At 43.9% G+C, this 22534-nt stretch overlaps 1 protein-coding gene across 1 annotated transcript in view; it reads left to right on the top strand.

The window, feature by feature from the left end:
• Positions 1-5206: 5206 nt before the first annotated feature.
• Positions 5207-22534, top strand: part of TINAGL1 (tubulointerstitial nephritis antigen like 1) — a 35569-nt gene continuing 18241 nt past the window's right edge. Inside the window, exon 1 of the mRNA XM_070774712.1 lies at positions 5207-5329. The gene's annotated coding sequence lies outside the window, so the exon portion shown is untranslated. The remainder of the gene's footprint in view (positions 5330-22534) is intronic.

Raw genomic sequence — 22534 nt, 5'->3', positions numbered from 1 at the left:
GCTCCTGACCCAGGATCTCCTCTGGGTCCAACCTGGGGTTTGCCTCCTGAGGTAGTGGAGGGGGCTCCGGAACACCCCTTTACTGGCGCATTTCTTCCACAGGAGCCTGCTGGAGACCACACCGTAGGTCAGACATGGTCAGAATGGAGGGGCTGTGTCACCTTGGTGCGCTCGTGAGGGATGTCTGGGGGCAGGGATTGGTGGGGAGGAGTAGCGTGGAGGAAACAGAGGTTAGGGCAGGGGCCCCCTACCCCAGGGGTCCCCAACCCCGGGCCATGGACCAGTACCAGTCCGTGGCCTGTTAGGATTCTGGCTGCAGAACAGGAGGTGAGAGGGGGGCGAGTGAGAGAAACTTTAACTGTATTTACAGCCAATTCCCATCGCTTACATTACTGCCTCAGCCCCGCCTCCTGTCAGATCAGCGGTGGGATTAGATTCTCATAGGGCGAACCCTGTGCGGACCATGAACCGCGCATGCGCTCTCCTTTTACGATTCTAACGCCTGCTGTTCCGAGATGGAGCTGACTGAGGTGGTGATGCGATCAATGTAATGTGCTTGAATCATCTGAAACCATTCCCCCCCACTCCCGGTCCGAGGAAGAATTGTCTTCCAGGAAACCAGTCCTTAGTGCCAAAAATGTTGGGGGACTGCCGGGTTAGGGTGCCTCCGAAATGAGGCAACATCTAAGGTTCAAAACTGTCCTCTGTGGAGAAGAAAATGGCAACCCACTCCCGTACTGTTGCCTGTAAAATCACATGGACAGAGAAGCCTGGTGGGCTTCCGTTCATGGGGTCTCAAAAGAGCCCGATACGACTTAGCGACTAAACAACAGCAATCACGAGCTAGGTTTAACACCGTTTTCTCTGCTACTCTGCCAATGACTGAACAAATGAAGATAAAACATGACTGCCCAGAACTCTAAAGCGCTCTGCTCCTGGTTTTCTAAAATCTATAAACAAACATTCTTTCTGAGTAATTAAAAAAACAAAGCAAACAAAACTGTCCTCTGTCTACCGTGGGCTTGAAGCCTCAGTTAGCTCTTCCTGGCAGCCTACCCTGCCCCCTCTTGACCCTGGAGTGAGGCAGTATAAGGAACCTGCACCATTACAAGAGCGCCCCCTGGAGGTCATACCCTGGAATATGCAGCAACGTGCATTGACCAGAACCTTGAGATGCTTTTGGCCTTCCTTTCAATCTGTTAGTGATCCCTGCCCGTTGTTCCAGAAACATATATGTGAACCACAGGCGCCTGATGGAGAGAGCGCTGGCATTGTAGTCAGACACGCCTGGAGGGGATCCAGGCTCCACCACATCCTGGCAGTGTGGTCAGAGCTTCAGTTTTCTCATCTGTGAAGTGAGGGTGCTCTTAGTATTCCCCTTGCAGGATTGTTGAGAGGATTAAGTGAGATAATGCAAATTCTCGTTCAAGGTCAGTTCACGCCCACCTGCTTCTGGCTGGGCCTGATCCTGAGTCTGATCACCCTTGCCCCCACGGTCTGGGTATCCTCAGCGAATATGTACAGCATCTAGCCACATAGTTAATGGACCGTGTGGGTGCCTCAGACCTGGCTTTGGCCTTAAGAAACACCCAGGTTTGGAGCTTGAATGGACCAGGTGTGAATACAGCCAACTCAGAAACAGAGCAAATGCCACTGCATGTTCCCTGGGCAGGCTAACACTTGAAAAACAACATTTGAGGAGTTTTGAGCTCAAAAAAAGAATGCATCCTGCAGGGAAGGAAGATGATAGAGAGAGTCACTTCAGAATGATGGGTCACATTCCTGCAGGAAGGGAAGGGAGAGAAGACCTCAGAAGCCAAAGTCACTCATGTTCTGTGCCCTTTTAAAGCTTTGCCTGATAAAACAAGACAGTCTCTGAGCTCCAGCTTCTGCAGAGGGTCCTCCCCACCCGCCAGAATCAGCCTTATCAATCTTGCTGCAGCCTCCCCAGCTCATCCAAGACCAGAGGAATCCCCAGAACCCTTGGGCTACAGAGATTTCTCCTGCAAACATCTCAGGTGGAGGGAATGAATCTGCGGATGTCACCCAAGGAAGGTAGCAGGTTCAGACAGCCTTTGGATAGTGTGTCTCCTCCCAGAGACTGAAATTCTGAGTGGAAACATCTATCCTTACCTCCCCAGTGGTGTCTGGAAGTACAAATGTGAGTGGGCTTTAGGGTAAAAATAAAGTTTTACTCAGATGCAAGAGATTTTGATGTGTTCTGTGTTTTGCCCTTCAGGCATTTTACTGTGTGATTGTGGATATCCATCCATCTATCCATCCATCCATCTATCCATCCATCCACCCATCTAGCCACCCATCTACCCATCTATCCATCCATCCACCCATCTATCCATCTATCCATCCACCCATCCATTCATTCATCTATCCATCCACCCACCCATCTATCCATCCATCCATCCACCTATCTATTCATCCATCCACCCTTCCATCCATTCATTTATCCATCTACCTATCTATCCATTCATCTATCCATCCATCCATCCACCCATCCATCCATTCATCTATCTATTTACCCATCTATCCATCCATCCATCCACCCATCTCTCCATCCATCCACCCATCCTTCCATCCACCCATCTATCCATTCATCTATCCATCCATCCATTCACCCATCTATCCACCCATCCATCCACCTATCTATTCATCCTTCCACCCATCCATCCACCCATCTATCCATCCACCTATCCACCCATCTATCCATCTACCTATCTGTCCATCCATCTACCTACCCATCCATCCATCCATCCATCCATCCATCTATCTATCCACCCTTCCACCAATCCATCTATCCATCCATCCATTCACCCATTGATCTATCTACTCATTCATCCATCCATAAGATAAAATGCAAGAGCCTAGACTGTTCCTGGCACTGTTCTAGGTACAAGTGACACATGATGAACAAGATGGACAAGAGTCTAAGCTCATAGAACTAACTTTCTAGTTGGAAAAAGAGCATAAACAAAGTCCTAAATCTAATAAAATGAAGTGGAAGCAATAAGGGCTGTGAAGAAAAATAAAGCAAGCAAGGGGCCAATGAGCGATTGAAGACAGTGCTGTTTTAGATAGTGGGGTCTCGGGAGGCCTCTCTGAGGACATAGCAGGTGAGCAGAGATCTGAAGGGAGCTTGTGCTTACCTGAGTCAGAGAGTTCCAGGCACTGGAAACAGCAAGTCCAAGGCCAGGGACGGACAGTGTTCCCTCACAGGCAAGAAGCCCGTGTGGGTGAGCACAGTGAGTGAGGGGAGGTGTTGGCAGTTGAGGCAGGAGGAGGACTGGGGGCTGATCTCAAGCTTCAGGTGAGTCAGGGATCTGACTTTGCTCTGAGGCGGAGAAGGTGGGGAAGGGGCTGGGGAGGCCCTGGCAGGTTTGGGCAGGTGAATAGTGTGACAGGATGCAGAGAGAAGTTGAGGGGCGCCTACCAGTCCTGGGAAGTGACAGTGGTCACAGTACAGGTGGTAAGCTGCACCAGGTTCAGCGTGGACTGCAAAGGTCAAGAGGGGAGAACTTTCTGAAGGGGTCAGAGGTGGGGTAAGAGGCAAAGAGAGGCATCCAGGACAACTCCAGGGCTTTGGGCTGTGGCTGCGGTACACAGATGGGGATGCAGGGAGGGAGGAGAAGCAGGTTCAGTCATTCAGTCGTGTCCGATTCTTTGCGACCCCATGAATCGCAGCACGCCAGGCCTCCCTGTCCATCACCAACTCCTGGAGTTCACTCAGACTCACGTCCATTGAGTCAGTGATGCCATCCAGCCATCTCATCCTCTGTCATCCCCTTCTCCTCCTGCCCCCAATCCCTCCCAGCATCAGAGTCCTTTCCAATGAGTCAACCCTTCGCATGAGGTGGCCAAAGTACTGGAGTTTCAGCTTTAGCATCATTCCTTCCAAAGTAATCCCAGGGCTGATCTCCTTCAGAATGGACTGGTTAGAGCTCCTTGCAGTAAAAGGGACTCTCAAGAGTCTTCTCCAACACCACAGTTCAAAAGCATCAATTCTTCAGCGCTCAGCCTTCTTCACAGTCCAACTCTCACATCCATACATGACCACAGGAAAAACCATAGCCTTGACTAGATGGACCTTTGTTGGCAAAGTAATGTCTCTGCTTTTGAATATGCTATCTAGGTTGGTCATAACTTTCCTTCCAAGGAGTAAGCGTCTTTTAATTTCACAGCTGCAGTCACCATCTGTAGTGATTTTGGAGCCCCAAAAAATAAACTCTGACACTGTTTCCACTGTTTCCCCATCTATTTCCCATGAAGTGATGGGATCAGATGCCATGATCTTCGTTTTCTGAATGTTGAGCTTTAAGCCAACTTTTTCACTCTCCTCTTTCACTTTCATCAAGAGGGTTTTTAGTTCCTCTTCACTTTCTGCCATAAGGGTGGTGTCATCTGCATATCTGAGGTTATTGATATTTCTCCCAGCAATCTTGATTCCAGCTTGTGTTTCTTCCAGTCCAGCATTTCTCATGATGTACTCTGCATATAAGTTAAATAAGCAGGGTGACAATATACAGCCTTGACGAACTCCTTTTTCTATTTGGACCCAGTCTGTTGTTCCATGTCCAGTTCTAACTGTTGCTTCCTGACCTGCATACAGATTTCTCAAGAGGCAGGTCAGGTGGTCTGGTATTCCCATCTCTTTCAGAATTTTCCACAGTTTATTGTGATCCACACAGTCAAAGGCTTTGGCATAGTCAATAAGGCAGAAATACAAGTTTTTCTGGAACTCTCTTGCTTTTTTGATGATCCAGCGGATGTTGGCAATTTGATCTCTGGTTCCTCTGCCTTTTCTAAAACCAGCTTGAACATTTGGAAGTTCACGGTTCACGTATTGCTGAAGCCTGGCTTGGAGAATTTTGAGCATTACTTTACTAGCGTGTGAGATGAGTGCAATTGTGCGGTAGTTTGAGCATTCTTTGGCATTGCCTTTCTTTGAGAAGCGGGTTAGGAGGGATTAAAATGGAGAGTTCCCTTTTGGAAAAGTAACGTATGAGAAGCCGATTCAACTCCCAGATATAAGCATCAGGTTTCAGGGCAGAGGTCGGGAGGGCAGATATGACTGTCCATGGGGTGTGGTCCACACTGGTTGGACTTTCCACCCCTAGGGCTTGCCAGCTCAGCCAGGAAGTAAATATGCAGAGAGATGACACAAGTCCTGGGAACTGAGAGGAGAAACGTTCCCGGATGGCAGCCCTCAGCTCTGTGCCCAGGACTCCCCAGAGTGGGTGAGGTGAGGGCTGAGAACGACATCGGAGAGACGGAGGTCATCGCTGATCTTCACCAGCGGATTTTAATGCCTAGGAAGGTTGGTGGAAGTGGGGTCCAGAGAGGATGGGGTGTGGGCACCTCTTCCAGGAAGTTAGTTGTGCTGTAAGAGGAGCAGGAAATGGGAGGGTTGCTGGAAGAGGTGCCTGTAGGTCAAGGAAGGTTTAAGATGAGAGATATTACAGCTTCTTTGTAGGCTCACAGGGATGACTGACAGAAGGCAAGATAATTAAGACGCAGAAAGAGAGGCGACAGTGGCAAAGCAACATCCTTGGGTGGATGGGAGGGATTAGTGTCCTGTGCTCTGGGGCAGGGTGGGGGAACTGAGGCGGGGTGCGCCTAGATGGGAACTCCTTCAGTGCCTCCACAGGGACAGGCAGGTCACTGGGAGAACATGGAACTCTACTGGTGGTTTCTTTCTTAGCGGAATAAGAAGCAAGAACATGGTGGGAGCAAGGAGGCAGGAGAGGGTCCTGGTGTTCTCAGGAGAGGGGCGGAGTGGAAAAGGAATAAAAGTGTGGAAGGATGAATGGATCTATGAAATGGGTGGCAGTGCCAGTGCAGGTGCCCACTCGAGGTTTGTGGGGGTCCATGTAGAGGCCCGCTGTGCAGTGTGTTTTGTCTTCAGCACATGGGCACCTGCTCTGTGGGTGCAGAATGAGTGGGGGTCATTGGGAAGGAAGAGAGCTAGGCAGGTGGAGACAGCTTAGAGAATGAGGTGCTCCTGGTGGGGGCAGGGGGGTCTCTGCAGGTCCAGGCTCCACCTGCAGTCTTCAAAGCCTTTTCCTGAGCCCACATGCTGCCTTCCACAGCCTTTACCTGCTGGAGACTCATAATGACCCAGTGAGCAAATAATACCCCCTCTTTAGAGAAGTGAACCCTGGGGCCACCTAGCTGGTAAATGACAGAACTGGGATTTGACCTCAAAAGCGGTTCAGTGTTTTTCCTTTAGGGCCACAGGGATGAGCACACTATGTTTAAGAAAGTCTTGCTTCTCAAATATATATATACATATACATATATGCTTCTCAAAGATACACACATACGTATATATACGTATTATATATATGTATTATATATATAACAAGCTTGGCTGTTGGGAGATTAAATTTCAGGTGTTCTGAGCGCCGAGTGGCCCAGGCTTTGTTGTGGTTCAGCCATAGTGATTTGCTTCCACCCACTGGCCACAGTCAGTGTTGCATCTGACCAGAAACCTACAAGGCGTTTGCTCAGCTAAGGATTCGGTTTATGGGAATAACAATGCCTTTTAGAGGAGTTCCCTTCCCTCTTTGACAAACGAGGAGAGAGAAGTCCGAAGAGGTGGCTTTAAAAAGCTGTCTGAACCTGCCTGCTCCATGGAGTCAATAAGTATTCACTGAACACCTCCTCTGTGCCAGGCACTGTTTTAGATTCTGGGAATTGAGCAGACATCATTGCTCTTGTAGACCTGACATCCATGGAGGGTGGAGGTGAGGAAGGGGGAGAACAGGAACCAACCAAATAAATAAACCAATGCTAGACTCTGGAGGATGGTGAGAAGGAATTAAAGGACAGTGACTGGAGAGGGTGGTGGGAGGTGACATTTGAAGAGACCTGATGACTGGGGTGGTTCGGGAAAGATGCTCCAGGAAGAAGGAACAGCTCTACAAAGGCTCGGAGGCTGTGAAAGGTGTGGGCGGTCCAGAACAGGCGGAGCCCACCAACGCCCCAGCCCACAGCTATCTGTGTAGAAAGTCTAGAGGTCATAGCAGGACTTTCTAGCAGGGAGGTGCATGCCATTGACCTTCTCTCAGCCAGTTCACAGCCTTGATCAACACCCATCCAACTCACACAGCTGTCCCCTCCCTCCTGGAAACTCTCTCCTCTCTTGGGTTGTATGATACTAATCGCTGGTGGTAGGAAAAGCTATGAATATTCTCCTGTGGAAATCAAAGCTTAGCAAACATACAGAAGTTTCTGGTTTGAAGGAACCCACTGACATGTCAGACTTCCCTGACTTCCCTGACTTCCCTGGTGGCTCAAAGGGTAAAGCATCTGCCTCCAATGCGGGAAACCTGGGTTCAATCTCTGAGTTGAGAAGATCTCCTGGAGAAGGAAATGGCCACCCACTCCAATATTCTTGCCTGGAAAATCCCATGGATGGAGGAGCCTGGTAGGCTACAGTCCATGGGGTTGCAAAGAGTCGGACATGACTGAACGACTTCACGTTCACTGACATGTTAAAAGTTAGAGCAGGGAATATTGACACTCAGAGTCAAAGGTCAAGATCAACATTTCTGGGATCTGGAACAGGAGCACGTGGGAGAGAATTGGAGATGTCATCAGTTTCGCGAGTAGCTTTTGCCATGTTATAAATATGTGTTTGTGGACCTGTCTGCTGCTAATCTGTGAGCCATTCTTGCAAATAAAATGAATATTTATGTTTTTATATATATTATATGAGTAAGCTTTATTCAAATCCTATGATTAGTGTTCCAAGAAATAATAAGTTTTGGAAGCAAAGTGAAGTGAAAGTCATTCAGTCATGTCCGACTCTTTGCGACCCCATGGACTATAAAGTCCATGGAATTCTCCAGGCCAGAGTACTGGAGTGGGTAGCCTATCTCTTCTCCAGCAGATCTTCCCAACCCAGGAATCAAACTGGGGTCTCCTGAATTGCAAGCTGATTCTTTACCTACTGAGCTATCTGGGAACAAGTCCCTAATTTGATAATTTCGCCATGTTACTCTGCTGCTAAGTCGCTTCAGTCGTGTCCGACTCTGTGCGACCCCATAGATGGAAGCCCACCAGGCTCCCCCGTCCCCGGGATTCTCAAGGCAAGAACACTGGAATGGGTTGCCATTTCTTCTCCAATGCATGAGAGTGAAAAGTGAAAGTGAAGTTGCTCAGTCGTGTCCGACTCTTAGCGACCCCATGGACTGTAGCCCACCAGGCTCCTCCATCCATAGGATTTTCCAGGCAAGAGTACTGGAGTGGGGTGCCATTACATGTTACTCTAATACTACCCAGTTATGGGGTTACAAAGAGTCGGACATGAGTGACTGACTGAACTGAACTGAACCCAATTATGTCAGCTGGTATTTTCCAGTGTTTGAATATTTGCTCTAGGCTATAGTTCTTTGTAAAGCAAAATAGTGCATCCTTAAAAAGAGGAAAGTTATAGGAAGCAACATGTACCTAATACCCAACATGAGGCAAGACACTCAGTTCAACCAACATCAGTGCAAATGAAATCAGTTCTTCCATACCAGAAATATTTATCATAAAAACAAAGATCAAGGGCAATTAATATTGCATTTTAAATTTTCAAGACTCTTCTATTTTTTTGTCTTTTATTTATTTTTACTTATTTATTTAAGTATAGAGTATTTACAATGTTCTGGTGTACAGCAAAGTGATTCAGTTGTACATATATATATTATTTTTCATTATATTATATTGAATACAGTTCCCTGTGCTATGCAGTAGGACCTTATTGTTTATCTATTTATAATTTTTTAAAATTAATTTACTTACTTTATTGGGGGCTAATTATAATACTGTGATGGTTTTTGCCATAAATCAACATGAACATTTGTGATATCACTCAATTTTTAAAATGACCTTTATTTGGCATTTATGTTGGGTTAATGTTTCCCCCTTTTTAATGTTTTTTTAAATGATCAAGTGTCTATATGTGGTAGAGGTCATTGTTACATGTTTTTGAATATAGTAGTCTCCCTTATCCAAGGCGGTGATAGGTTAGAAGACCCCCAGTGGATGCCTGAAACTACAGAGCGTACTGTGGTTTTCCATATACATACATACCTACGCTAAAGTTTATTTTATAAAATAAGTGCAATAGATTAACACCAACTAAATAAAACAATTATAATTACATACTGTAATGAAAGTTATGTGAATGTGGTCTCTCTCTTTCTCAAAACATCTTATTGCTCAAATTTAATGCCTTTTCCATCTTAACTTTCCTTGCACCATGGCAGTAACTTTTGCACTTGGAGGCAAGACAGCAATACTAGCATGAATTTCTTTTTCCTTCCTCACCATTTCATGAAGAGAAAATTTGTTCTTACTATAGATCTTAGCAGCCTCCACATTTTTTCTATAAGTTTAGAACTTAAAGGAAGCACTTGATGGCTTCTGTTTGGTATATCTGAATTGCCAGCATCACTACTCTTGGGCTTTGTGGCCCTTATTAAATAAAATAAAGGTTATCTGAACACAAACACCCAGATACCAAGACCGTCAGTCTGGTAACTGATGGCTACTGAATGACTCACAGGCAGATTATGCTGACAGCGGGATGATTCATGTCTCTGTTGGGATGGAGTTGGATGGCTAGAGATTTCATCACACTTCTCAGACTGGCACTCAATTTAAAACATAAAACATTGGACTTCCCTGATGGCCCAGTGCTTAAGAGTCTATGCTGCCAATACAGGGGACATGGGTTTGATCCTGGCCAGGGAACTAAGGTCTTACATGCCATGTGGTGAAGCCAAAAATTAATGAAATACATAAATGCATGTAATAGTTTAGAAACTTATGAACTGTTTCTGATATTTCCCATTTAATATTTTTGGACCATGGTTGACTACGGGTAACTGAGACTGTGGAAAGCAAAACCGTAGATAAGGGAGGAGGGGGATTACTATATACCATCCTGTCATACACTGCCTCATAATAATAATAAACCATGCATCTGCAATCATGATTTTTTAAACAGAAAACCTCTGAATTTTTACTTTTGGCTGCTATGCCGGGCTTGTGGGAATCTTAGTTCTTTGGCCAGGGGTTGAACCCAAACCCTCAGCCCTCAGCAGTGAAGGCACAATGTCCTAACCACTGCACTGCCAGGGATTTTCCTGAAATGTTTAGTATAACAATCTCTCAAGAAAATTTTCACTATTTTTTATTACGGTCAATCATTATTCTTCCAAAACACATGAAGTGTTGAGGAAAATACAGAACAATGTATGACTCCTGGAATTCCTGAGAATTACCTGGGATTCTAGAAAAAGTCAGTTTCATTCCAATCCCAAAGAAGGACAGTGTCAAAGAATAGTCAAACTACCACACAACTGCAATCATTCCATGCTAGCAAAGTAATACTCAAAATTCTCCAAGCCAGGTTTCAGCAGTACATGAACCGAGAACTTCCAGATGTTCAAGCTGGATTCAGAAAAGGCAAAGGAACCAGGAACCAAATTGTCAACATCTGTTAAATCATAGAAATAGCAAGAGAATTCCAGAAAAAATGTCTACTTCTGCTTCACTGACTACTCTAAAGCCTTTGACTGTGGATCACAACAAGCTGTGGAAAATTCTTAAAGAGATGGGAATACCAGATCACCTTAGATACCACACCTTCTGAGAGATCTGTATGCAGGTCAAGAAGAAACAGAACCAGACATGGAACAACAAAATAGTTCAAAATTGGGAACCATATACATCAAGGCTGTATATTGTCGCCCTGCTTATTTAACTTATATGCAGAGTACATCATGTGAAATGCCAGGCTGGATGAATTACAAGCTGGAATCAAGACTGCCAGGAGAACTATCAACAGCCTCAGATATGCAGATGATACCATCCTCATAGCAGAAAGCAAAGAGGAACCTCTTGATGAGCCTCTTGATGAAAGTGATAGAGGAGAATGAAAAAGCTGGCTTAAAACTCAACATTCAAAAAACTAAGATAATAGCATCTGATCCTATCACTTCATGGCAAATAGATGGGGAAAAAATGGAAACAGTGGCAGATTTAATTTTCTTGGGCTCCCAAATCACTGCAGATGGTGACTGCAGCCATGAAGTTAGAAGACGTTTGCTCCTTGGAAGAAAAGCTATGACAAAGCTAGACAGCAGAGATTAAAAAGCAGAGACATCACTTTGCCAACAAAGGTCCGTATAGTCAAAGCTATGGTTTTTCCAGTAGTCATGTATGTGAGAGTTGGACCATAAAGAAAGCTGAGTGCCAAAGAATTGATGCTTTTGAACTGTGGTGCTGGAGAAGACTCTTGAGAGACTCTTGGGCAGCAAGGAGATCCAACCAGTCAATCCTAAAGAAGATCAGTCCTGAATATCCATTGGAAGATGTTGAAGCTGAAACTCCAATGCTTTGGCCACCTAATGTGAAGAGCTGGTTTATTGGAAAAGATCCTGATGCTGGGAAAGATTGAAGATGGAGGAGAAGGGGAGAACAGAGGATGAGATGGTTGGATGGCATCACCAACTCGGTGGACATGAATTTGAGCAAGCTCTGGGAGTTGGTGATGGACAGGGAGGCCTGGTGTGCTGCAGTTCATGGGGTCTCAAAGAGTGGGACACGACTGAGTGACTGAACTGAAGAATTTGGAAATGCTTTTTGAAGTTCTGCCTCTGTAACATTTCTCAACTCTACATCCAGTCCCATCTCCAAAGGCCATTGCTCTGATTGCCAGAACTTTGCCATCACTTCTGACCTTGTGAGTCAGACTCCAGACTCCTCCAGCCCATACTCCATGTGGCGGAGGGATCTTTCTAAAGCAAAAACTCAGCCTGTTCTGCTGTGAAATCTGTCCCTGGCTCCCCAGTTCCTTCACCAATGTTCCTTAAAATGCATCTTGGAATGATGGTTACGTAAAAACATCTGAAGCTTTCTAATAGGTGGTGGTTTAGGAAGCTTCATTCAGAGATGCAGAATCTCTGGGAGCTGAAGCCTAAAAACATGCACCCACATCTCTGAATGATTTTCTTAAACCTTTTTTTTAATGGCAAAATACAACACGAATACAAAAAAACCACATAAAACAAATGTACAGATTAATGAACCATAATTAGGCAAACTCCTGTATGACCACCACACCTGTCTGAAGGCAAAATTTTGCCCCCCCACCCCAGAACTCTCCACACATCTCCTCCTTATCACTTCCCATCTCCACCCCCAGCAGCCTTTCACTTTGCCTGGTTTTTATTTTAATGTGTCATTAGTTTTTTTAATCCTTGGTTCTCTTTCCATCTTTTTTCTTCTTGCGATTTATTTACTAATGAAACCAGATTATTTGTCTTATAGAGTTTCCCGCTATCATTGCTAATTATATCTCCATGGTGGAGGTAGCACATTCCTCTTTTCTTGGAATTTCCTGTTAATTGGTCATTGGATCCAGAAACTAATCAGATTTGCATTTCTATTTCTGACAAGCCTGCTTTTACAGGTGATGTGTGTTCATCATCAGGGGCTCATGACTATGTTTCTCTCATCTTGTACATTTCCCACCCTAGATCTGAAATCAGCCCCGATATCTTGGGTAACTATTAATAGCTGGGATTTTCTAAGAAGCTATTAAGCAGTCTTCTGAAGTGGTGAACTTACTTATACTCTCCTCAGCAATGTATGAAAGTCCTAGTTGCTCTGAATCCTCAGCAGGATTTAGTATGTTGATCTTATTTTAGCTCTTCAAGTGGTGTAAAATGTTGTTTCATTGTGGTTTCAATTTGGAGTTTCCTAACAATCAGTGATGTTGAACACATTTTCATGTGCTCTTTGGCCATTGGTATATCTTCTTTCATGAAATGTGTTCTGCATATATATCCTATGTCTCAACTGAATCAAACTGGTGAACAACATTGAATCATCTGTACCATTGCTGATTTTTTTTTTTTTTTTGATTGAGCTTCTGAAAAAAGTATTTTGAAATCTCCAGCTGTGGTTGTATGTTTGTCTAGTTCTCTTTTAGTCTCAACAATTTTTATGTGTTTTTCTAACTAATTAATTTGGCTGCACCAGGTCTTAGATACAGCATTTGGGATCTCTGATCTTCGTTGCGGCATGCAGAATCTTCTAGTTGCAGCCTGGGGGATCTAGTTCCCTGACCAGGGATAGAATCCAGGCCCCCTGCATTCGGAGCTCAGAGTCTTAGCCACTGGACTACCAGGGAAGTCTCTGCTTTATATAGTTTTAACCTGTGTTATTTGGTACATACAAATTTAGAATTGTTATATCTTCCTATTGAATTGGACTTTTAAAAATAATTTTCTTTATTTATCTATTTACTTATGGCTGTGCTGGGTCTTTGCTGCTGCTCATGCAGGCTTTCTTCTAGCTGCAGCTAGTGGGGGCTACTCCTTAGCTGCAGTGCACAGGCTTCTCATTGCAGTGGCTTTTGTTGCGGAGCACAGGCTCTAGGAAGTGTGGGCTTCAGCAGCTGCAGCACATGAACTCAGTAGCTGCAGCTCCAGAGCACAGGCTGAATAGCTGTGGTGTATTGGCAGGCGAATTCTTTACCACTGAACCACCAGGGAAGCCTCTAATTGGACTTTTATTGTTATAAAACATCTGTCTTTATCTCTAGTAATACCTTTTGTCTTAAGCTTATTTTACCTGGTATTAATATAGTGACACTACTTTTTAAAAAAGTAGTGTTTGAGTGGTATATCTTTTTTGACCCTCTTGTTTCTGTGTTTTTATATTTTAAAAGTGTCTCTTATAAATGAAACACAATTGGGCTTTTAAAAAACCCACTCTAGTGTTACGTGTCTTTTAGTCAGTTTGTTTTAACCCTGTATATTTAATGTAACTACTGATATAGTTGGATTTATAATTTAAGCAACCATTTGGATATAGTTGGATTATATTTGGATATAGTTGGATTTATAATTTAAGCAACCATTTGCTGTTCATTTTCTGTCTCATCTGTTCCTTGTTCATGTACTCACCCACTATTTTCTTCTTTTGGATAATCATCTAGCTTTTATTATTTCATGCTTTTCCTTTATTAGGTTCTAGCTACACAGTTTTACAAAATCCTTGCAGTGGTTACTTTAGAGATTTAAATATGCGTCTTTGACATATTATTATATGTCTTAGTTCAAGCTACTGTAACAAAATACCATAAAGCGATGGACATAAACAATAGAAATGTATTACTCACAGTTCGGGTGGCTGGAAAGTCCAGGGTCAGGACCCCAGATGATTAGGGTCTGGTGAGAGTCCTTTTCCTGGTTTGCACATGGCAGTCTTCCTGCTTTGTCTTAACATGGCAGAGAGAGGAAGCAAGCTCTCTTACCCTCTTCTCAAAAGAGCACTAATCCCACGAGGACTCTATCCTCATAACCCAACTACTTCCTAAAGGCCACATCTCCAAATACCATCACTTTGGAGATTAAAGTTTCATTGTATGAATGGGAGGAGGTGGGGAGGGAGAGACACAAACATTCAGCCCATATCACAATATTGCAGGCTCATTGGCGTATTAAATTAATATATTTACCGCTGTTTTAACAATACAAGAAACTTACAACAGCTCAGCTCCTTTAACTCCCTTCCAGCTTTTGTGCTATGTTGTATATTTTGCTTCTGTAAACACTACAAGCCCTCCAAGACATTTCTATCACTGTTTCGTCAATTTCTGAATGTTTACCCACACATTTCTCCTTGCCAGTGCTCTGCATTACTTTCTGAAGGTCTGCTCTTTCATCTGGAGTCATTTTACTTCAGCCTGAAATTTTTCTTTTAATATTTCTTGTGGTACAATTTGGTCAGCAGCACATTTTGTCAACTTTTTTTTGTACAAATGTCTTTGGTTCCTGTTAATTCTTAAAAAAAAAAAAAATTATCCCTCCTTGGTATAGAATTCTAGATTAGCAGTGTTGGTTTTATTATTATTATTCCATTTCTGACCTTTTAAAATGTCATTCCATTTTCTTTTAGATTTATAGTTTATGTTGAAATGTAGGCACCAGTCTTATTGTTGGGCTTTAAAGATAGTGTCTTATATTTAGCTGCTTTTGTGATGTTTCTTTGTCTCAGTTTTCAGCTGTTGAACACGTCTAAGTGTGGCTTTCTTTAGTGAAAGAAAGGTTTTACTAAGCTTCTTGGATTTGTGGGTTGATATCTTTCAACAGTTTTGGAAAAATAATAAGTCATTTGAAGTATCTTCAAATATTGCTTCTGTCCCAAATCTCTTTTCTTCTGTTCTGGGATTCTAATTATATAAATGTTAGAATTTGTTATGCTGTGTTCCTGTTTTTTTTTTTTTCTTCTGTTTCAGCTTGGATGTTTTCTATTGAATTGTTTTCAAGTTTTCTAATCTTGTCTTTTATCCTTATGCTGTACTCTTTTTTGTTGTTGTTAAATATATCAAATAAATTCTTAACTTCATGTGTTGTATATCTGTTTTAGAATATTTAGTTTTTAAAAATACATTCTACTTCTCTATTGACAATCTTTATTGTATATCCACTGTTTCAATCTTTTTTTCTTCATGTTATCTAGCATATTATCAAAGTTATTTTAAAGTTTTTGTTTATTAACTCTGGTATATGGATCATTGTGGTTCTGACACTATTTTCTATTTTTTCTCTTGACTACCAATCATATTTTCCTGCCTCTGTATATCTAGTAATCTCCAATAGATGATATTGTTCAAATTGTAACTTATCCCAATATGATATTATCCTATTATGATAAGTGTGTAGTAGCATCTTATTGTGGTCTTAATTTGCATTTTAAAATTATGTGTAAGGATGAGCACTTTTTCATATTATCAATGATTTGGTTTTCCTCTTTTGTGGAATGCCTGTTCAATTTATTATTTATTATTTGTACAGTGGTCCCCTCTATTCCTAATAGCACGTCTTTTTTTTTTTTTTTTAATTGAAGTACAGTTGATTTACAATGTGTTCGTTTCAGGTGTATAGCACAATGATTCAGATGTGTTCTTTTATATTCAGATATATTCTTTTTTTCAGATTCTTATGCCTTATAGGTTATTTAAAACATTGAGTATAGTTCCCTGTGCTGTACAGTAGATCTTTCTTGGTTATCTATTTTATATACAATAGTGCACGCATGCTCGGTTGCTCAGCTGTGTCTGACTCTTTGCAACCCCATGGACTGTAGCTCCTCTGTCCATGGAATTGTCCAGGCAAGAATACTGGAGTAGGTTGCCATTTCCTACTCCAGGAGATCTTCCCAGCCCGAGGATCAAGCTCATGTCTATTGCATCTGTATGTCAGAAGGTCTATTTCTATTTTATAAATGAGTTCATTTGCATTTTTTAGACTTCATGATATCGTATGTATTTGTCTTTCTCTGCCCCACTTAATATGGTAATCTCCGGGTCCATCTGTGTTGCTGCACATGGCATTATTTCACTCTTTTTTGTGGCTGAGTAATATTCCATTGTATATATGTACCACATCTTCTTCATCCATTCATCTGTCGATGGGCATTTTGGTTGCCTCCATGTCTTGGCTATTTTAAGTAGTGCTGCAATGAACAACAGGATGCACGTATCTTTTCAAATTATAGTTTTCTCTGGGTATATGCCCAGGAGTGGAAATGGAGGATCATATGGCAACTCTTAGGCTTCCCTTGTGGCTCAGCTGGTAAAGGATCCTCCTGCAATGCAGGAGACCCCAGTTCGATTCCTGGGTCAGGAAGATCCACTGGAGAAGGGATAGTTACTCACACCAGTATTCTTGAACTTCCCTTGTGGCTCAGCTGGTAAAGACTCTGCCTGCAATGTGGGAGACCTGGGTTTGATCCCTAGGTTGGGAAGATCCCCTGGAGAATGGAAAAGCTACCCATTCCAGTATTCTGGCCTGGAGAATTCCATGGACTGTATAGACCATGGGGTCACAAAGAGTTGAACATGACTGAGCAACTTTCACGGCAACTCTATTTTTAGTTTTTTAAGGAACTTCCATACTGTTTTCCATAATGACGGTACCAATTTACATTCCCACCAATAGCGTAGGCGAGTTCCTTTCTCTCCACACCTTCCCCAGCATTTATTATTTATAGATTTTAAAAATAATTTTATTTACTTTTTTTAAAATTTTTGGCTGTGCTGCATCTTCGTTGCTGCACGGGCTTTTGTCTAGTTGTGGTGAGCGAGGGCTACTCTAGTTGCGGTCCATGGGCAGCTCATTGTGATGGCTTCTCTTGTTGCGGAGCCTGGGATCTAGGTCTTGTGGGCTTCCATAGCTGTGGCTCCCGGGCTCTAGAGCACAGGCTCAGTAGTTGTGGAACACGGCTTAGTTGCTCTGTGACATGTGGGATCCTTCTGGACCAGGAATTGAACCTGTGTCTCCTGCATTGGAAAGCATACTCTTCACAATTTAGCTACCAGGGAAGCCCATTATTTGTAGACTTTCTAATGAAAGCCATTCTGACTGATGTGAAGTGATACCTCATTGTAGTTTTGATTTGCGTTTCTCTAATAATTAGCGATGTTGGGCATCTTTCATGTTCCTGTTAGCCACCTGTATGTCTTCTTTGGAGAAATGTCTGTTTATATATTCTGCCCTTTTTTTTTTTTTTTTTTTTGATTGGGTTGTTTGTTTGTTTGTTTGTTTTGATATTGAGTAGTATCCTAATAGTACTTCTTGCCTTAAAGCCCACACACTGTCTGGTGTTAATCTGCATAGGTATTTGGTTAGTAGACCTGCACCCAGAGGGGACTTCCACTTCCCTAAACTGACCTGGAAATTGTACTGTCTTTATTGTTTTACTGTTTATCCTTGGAGAAGGCAATAGCAACCCACTCCAGTGGTACTCTTGCCTGGAAAATCCCATGGACGGAGGAGCCTGGTAGGCTGCAGTCCATGGGGTTGCTAAGAGTCAGACATGACTGAGTGACTTCGCTTTCACTTTTCACTTTCTTGCATTGGAGAAGGAAATGGCAACCCACTCCAGTGTTCTTGCCTTGAAAATCCCAGGGATGGGGGAGCCTGGTTGGCTGCTGTCTATGGGGTTGCACAGAGTCGGACACGACTGAAGTGACTTAGCAGCAGCTCGAGGTTATAATCTACACACTTAACTCCTTCAAGTCTAGATTTAATCAACCCTCCCTCCAAAGAAGATCTTCACTTGCTTTTTCGGGGGGCTGGAATCACAGTCTGGGGATACCTCAATCTATGTTCAAGACTTGATCATCCAACACATATAAGCTGGGGCTGCAAGTCCACACTAGGGCTGACTTCCTTCTAGGAGCGTGGCTTTGGGGATTCCCAGCTTGTTGTGGGGAAGGTTTTCTATATGATCTTTCACTATGTACTCTAACTTTATTTGTGCCCCTGGTCCAAGACAGTCAGCAAAACAACAGCCCAGAGTGGCCAGAATCGGGAAAAAAGACTTTCCTGTTTGGTTTCTCTGTCAAAATTTTTGTTTTCCCTTCAGTGTTTTTTCTGGTAACTCTGTAACCCTCTGGTTACACTAATTTACCAGCATTTTTCATTGTTTCCAAGGGGTGAGTTGATCTGAGTGACTTAGCCTGATATGACCATAAAAGGGAATTCTGCCAGGCCCCAGACTCCATTTGACAGAGATGGAAACTGCGGGTCAGTGGGGTAGGGCCACTTTCCTGGGACCTTACAACCAGTTAGAAGTGGAGCCAGCCTGCAGACTTATACCAAGTCTGGTAATCTCTCCACCCACGACCTAGCAGTACTCTCTTGGATACTTGGTTTTTCTGTATGTAATGAAGAAGTCAGACCAGATGGTCTCTGAGAGCCTACTGGACTCAGGACAGAATCCCATAGTTTTTCAATCCTCTGAGACCCACTCAGCCGGCTCTGCACCCTCAGTTAGTGAATTGGCTCAGCGTAGATCTGACACCTGAGGCTAGGCACGGAGAGTTCCCAGATCAGCCACAAGGGGGCAGTTGTGTGCAGAGAGCGCTCAGGTTCTGAGATGACATCATGGCCAAGGGTTTCTTTTTGGAGGTCTTTGCTTCTCACTATCAAAAGGGAAAATGATTTTGCCTGGGATCCAAAGCCCTGTGTCCCTTCTGCTTCGTTTCATTTGACAAACTGTGGCTGGTGCACAGAGATAAGTCATCCCCTGCCTCTACCCTGGAGGACTTCATGGTTCACTAAATCATCCTCTCCAGGCTAGATTTCAGGCTGATTTTTCCACCTCCCTGTTTGGCTCCTGCTGTTCTCCTTCCCCCAATACTACCATTTCTCCTCATTTTTAATGCTCAACTCAGATGCCAGCTCTTCCCTGGATTCTCCTAAACACTCCCACCAGAATCCCCCTCTCCCTCCCCTAAGCCCATAGCCTTGGTTCTGTATCTTGAATCCTGGTCTGGCCGTGTGCTCATCTCACTTCTCAGACAGGGCAGGGGCCGCCTCAACTCTGGGCCCCCTGTGCCAGCCCAGGACACAGGCGCGCTGGAGGGAGGAAGGTGGAGGGTCTGCTGGCTGAGACTTCTGGCAGAGCTGAAGGGGATCGGAGCCCAGCACCTAGAGGGCTCCACTGGCAGCTCAAGTCTCTACCCAGACCCCAAGCCTTTCAGGATCCAGCTAGGTGCTCACCGCTGAGAAAATGACAAGAAAAGCTTCCAGTTCCATGAACCAGTGGATACATTATGAAACCATAAAAACGGCAGAAGAAAACATAGAAGGGTTTCTGATTAACTTTGGAGTTCGAAAGACCTTTATATGACGCAAAACCAGAAGCCATTAGCAAATAAGAAACGTAAATGACTTTTAAGCTTTTGAAGAAATCCTCAACCTTATTCATGCGAAGTCTACCAGAGATTAAAAATACACCGAGATTCCATTTTCACCCATCAGATTGGCAGAAATCCCCAAGTTTGATATCATTGTTTAGGTGACACTGTGGAAAAGCAGGCACACTCATCATTGCTGGGGGAGGGGACATCCCTTGGGGGACAAGATGGCATTATCTATCCAATTTTGCCAATACCCTGGTGTTAGACTGGATTCTAAGGTGATCCTTCTTGACTTTCAACTTTGTGTGATCCTTTGCATGTGAGCAGAATCTGTAAATATGATGAAAATATGGACTCAATGATTACGTTCCTTTATATGGCAAAAGAGATTTTTCAGGGACTTTCCTGGCATCCAGTGATTAAGACTTTGCCTTCCAGTGCAGAGGGGTGGGTTCAGGGAGCCAAGCTCCCACATGCCTGATTACCCAAAAACCAAAACATAAAACAGAAGCAATATTGTAGCAAATTCAATAAAGACTTTTTAAAATATGGTCCACATTTTAAAAATTCTTTAAAAAAATAAATATAGATTTTTTTAAAACAGAGATTTTGCAGATGTAAGTAAGGTCCCAAGTCAGTGGAGGGGGCTCAGGATGGAATCAAGGTATTGGTAAGGCTTAGCTCTCATTTGGAGCCTCAGGGGGCAAATCAACTTTCTCACTCACTCCTGTCATTGGCAGAACTTTCTTCCTAGGGGGCTGGACCTGATCAGCTGAACCTGTTAAGTGCAGAAAGTTTTCTCCAGCTGGTCTCAGAAGCAGAAGTCCGAGATTTGAAGCAGGAGAAGGATGCACTGTACCATTCAGAGAAAGTCACATGGCAGAGTATGTAGGTGTCCTCTAGGAGCTGAGGAGCGCCCTCAGCTGTTTGCCGGTGAGAAACCAGAGACCACAAGGAAGCAAGTTCTGCCAATGACTGGGGTGAGCGTGGAAGCGGGTCTGCCCCCTGAGGCTCCAAATAAGAACTAAGCCTTGCCAACACTTTGACTCCATCCTGAGCAGGAGACCCAGCTACATCATGCAGGACTGCCCTACAGATACTCAGGGTGTTATTTTAAGCTGCTGAGTTTGTGATACTTTGGTATGCAGCCACAGAAAATGAATACAGTACCTTCAACCTAGCCATCCACTGCTGGGAATTAATTCTGCAAATATACTTGTACATATATTGAACAAAGTATGTACATGATTATTTATTGCAGCATTACTGTAATACCAAGAAAGAGAGAAATTAGAAAGGACTCAAATTGATTAAATGGATTATTTCAATCTACAGTTGAGTATCAGACAGTGATAAAAAGAAAAGTGGAGCTCTACTGGCTGATTAAAATTAAAATTAAAATCTCCCAGCATATGTAGTTTGTTATGTTTTATGCAGAAAGGGTGTTATGAACATATATTCATTTTTGTAGGTGCATAAAGTAACTGTGCTGGAGTAGGAAATGGCAACCCCACTCCAGTATTCTTGCTTGGAGAATCCCATGGACAGAGGAGCCTGGCCAGCTACGTTCCATGGGGTCGCAGAGTTGGACACGACTGAAGTGACGTAACACAGCACAACAAAGTAGCTCTGTTTATTTTAAATTTATTTATTTATTTCTATTTGGCCGCACTGAGCAGCACGTGGGATCTGAGGTCCCCAACCAGGGATCAAATTGCTGCCCACCTCACATCGGAAGTGTGAAGTACTAACCACTGGACCACCAGGGAAGTCCCCAGGCATTCCTTTTTACTGTATGCTTTTTATACACATTTTTGGAACCATGAGGATGTATTAATGAAAAATCAAATAAAACTAATTGCTTTAAAATGAGCCAGAGAGGGAATTACCTGGCTGTCCAGTGGTTAGAACTCTACACTCTCACTCTCCCAGCCTCAGTCCCTGATCAGGGAATTAAGATCCCACAAGCTGGACAGTGTGGCCAAATAAATAAATAAAATGAGTCAGTAGGGTGCTACCCTCCCCCCAGCTTCTTTGTGGGCCTGAGCCTGCTCCCTTGCTTTGCCCCCAAAAGTTGATTCTGGGGCATGTCCTCCACAACATCCTTGACCTCTGACATAGGGTCCTCCATCTCCCTTCTGCCTAGGGGAACTAGAGACAGGGATTCAAATAGCTGTGTCTGAGCAAGTCATGTTTCTGGGATTCAGTTTTCCCATCTGTAAAATGGGGATGATCATACCTCAGAGGGCTGTTGGAGGATTACATAAAATAAACCACGTCAAGTGACCCCCACCCCCCACCCCACACTCCTGCCCCTTAGAAGGTGCTCTTGGCAGTCGTGCTGGCTGGAAAGGGCATTCCTTGCAGAAGGAGTTTATCGAGCACATAGTGAGTAGACCTGATCACTCACCGTGTAGCAGCAGCCCTTCTGTAGTAACAAGCAGAGGAGATAAGGAGAGACCCCAAGAAGGCTCCATGGGATGACATGGCTGCTCGGACACAGATGGGCTGGGGCAGAGAGAGCTCAAGCAGAAGGGCTGCTGCTCACCCAGCCTTGAGTTTCGAGGCTCCAGCTCCCCAGATCCCCTATCCAGGAGTCTCCCCAACATCTGCCCCCTCCAGCAGGAGACAGTGACAAGCAAGACAGAGCACCCCTGGGGTGGCGCGGAGCCAGCGAAGGCCCCTGTGACCACAGAGTGAGGAACCACAAAGGCCTTGAATCTTTGATCTCTCACCTGGAACTCTCTTCTTCCCCAGGGTCTCCCGCCCTCATCCTGCGGCTCACTAGGCCTTGAGGGAGTT

The sequence above is a fragment of the Bos indicus genome, chromosome 2, assembly GCF_029378745.1.
Source record: "Bos indicus isolate NIAB-ARS_2022 breed Sahiwal x Tharparkar chromosome 2, NIAB-ARS_B.indTharparkar_mat_pri_1.0, whole genome shotgun sequence".
NCBI classification, from domain to species: domain Eukaryota; kingdom Metazoa; phylum Chordata; class Mammalia; order Artiodactyla; family Bovidae; genus Bos; species Bos indicus.
The sequence above is the reverse complement of the archived record's forward strand: the minus strand, read 5'-3'. Positions and strand labels throughout refer to the sequence as shown.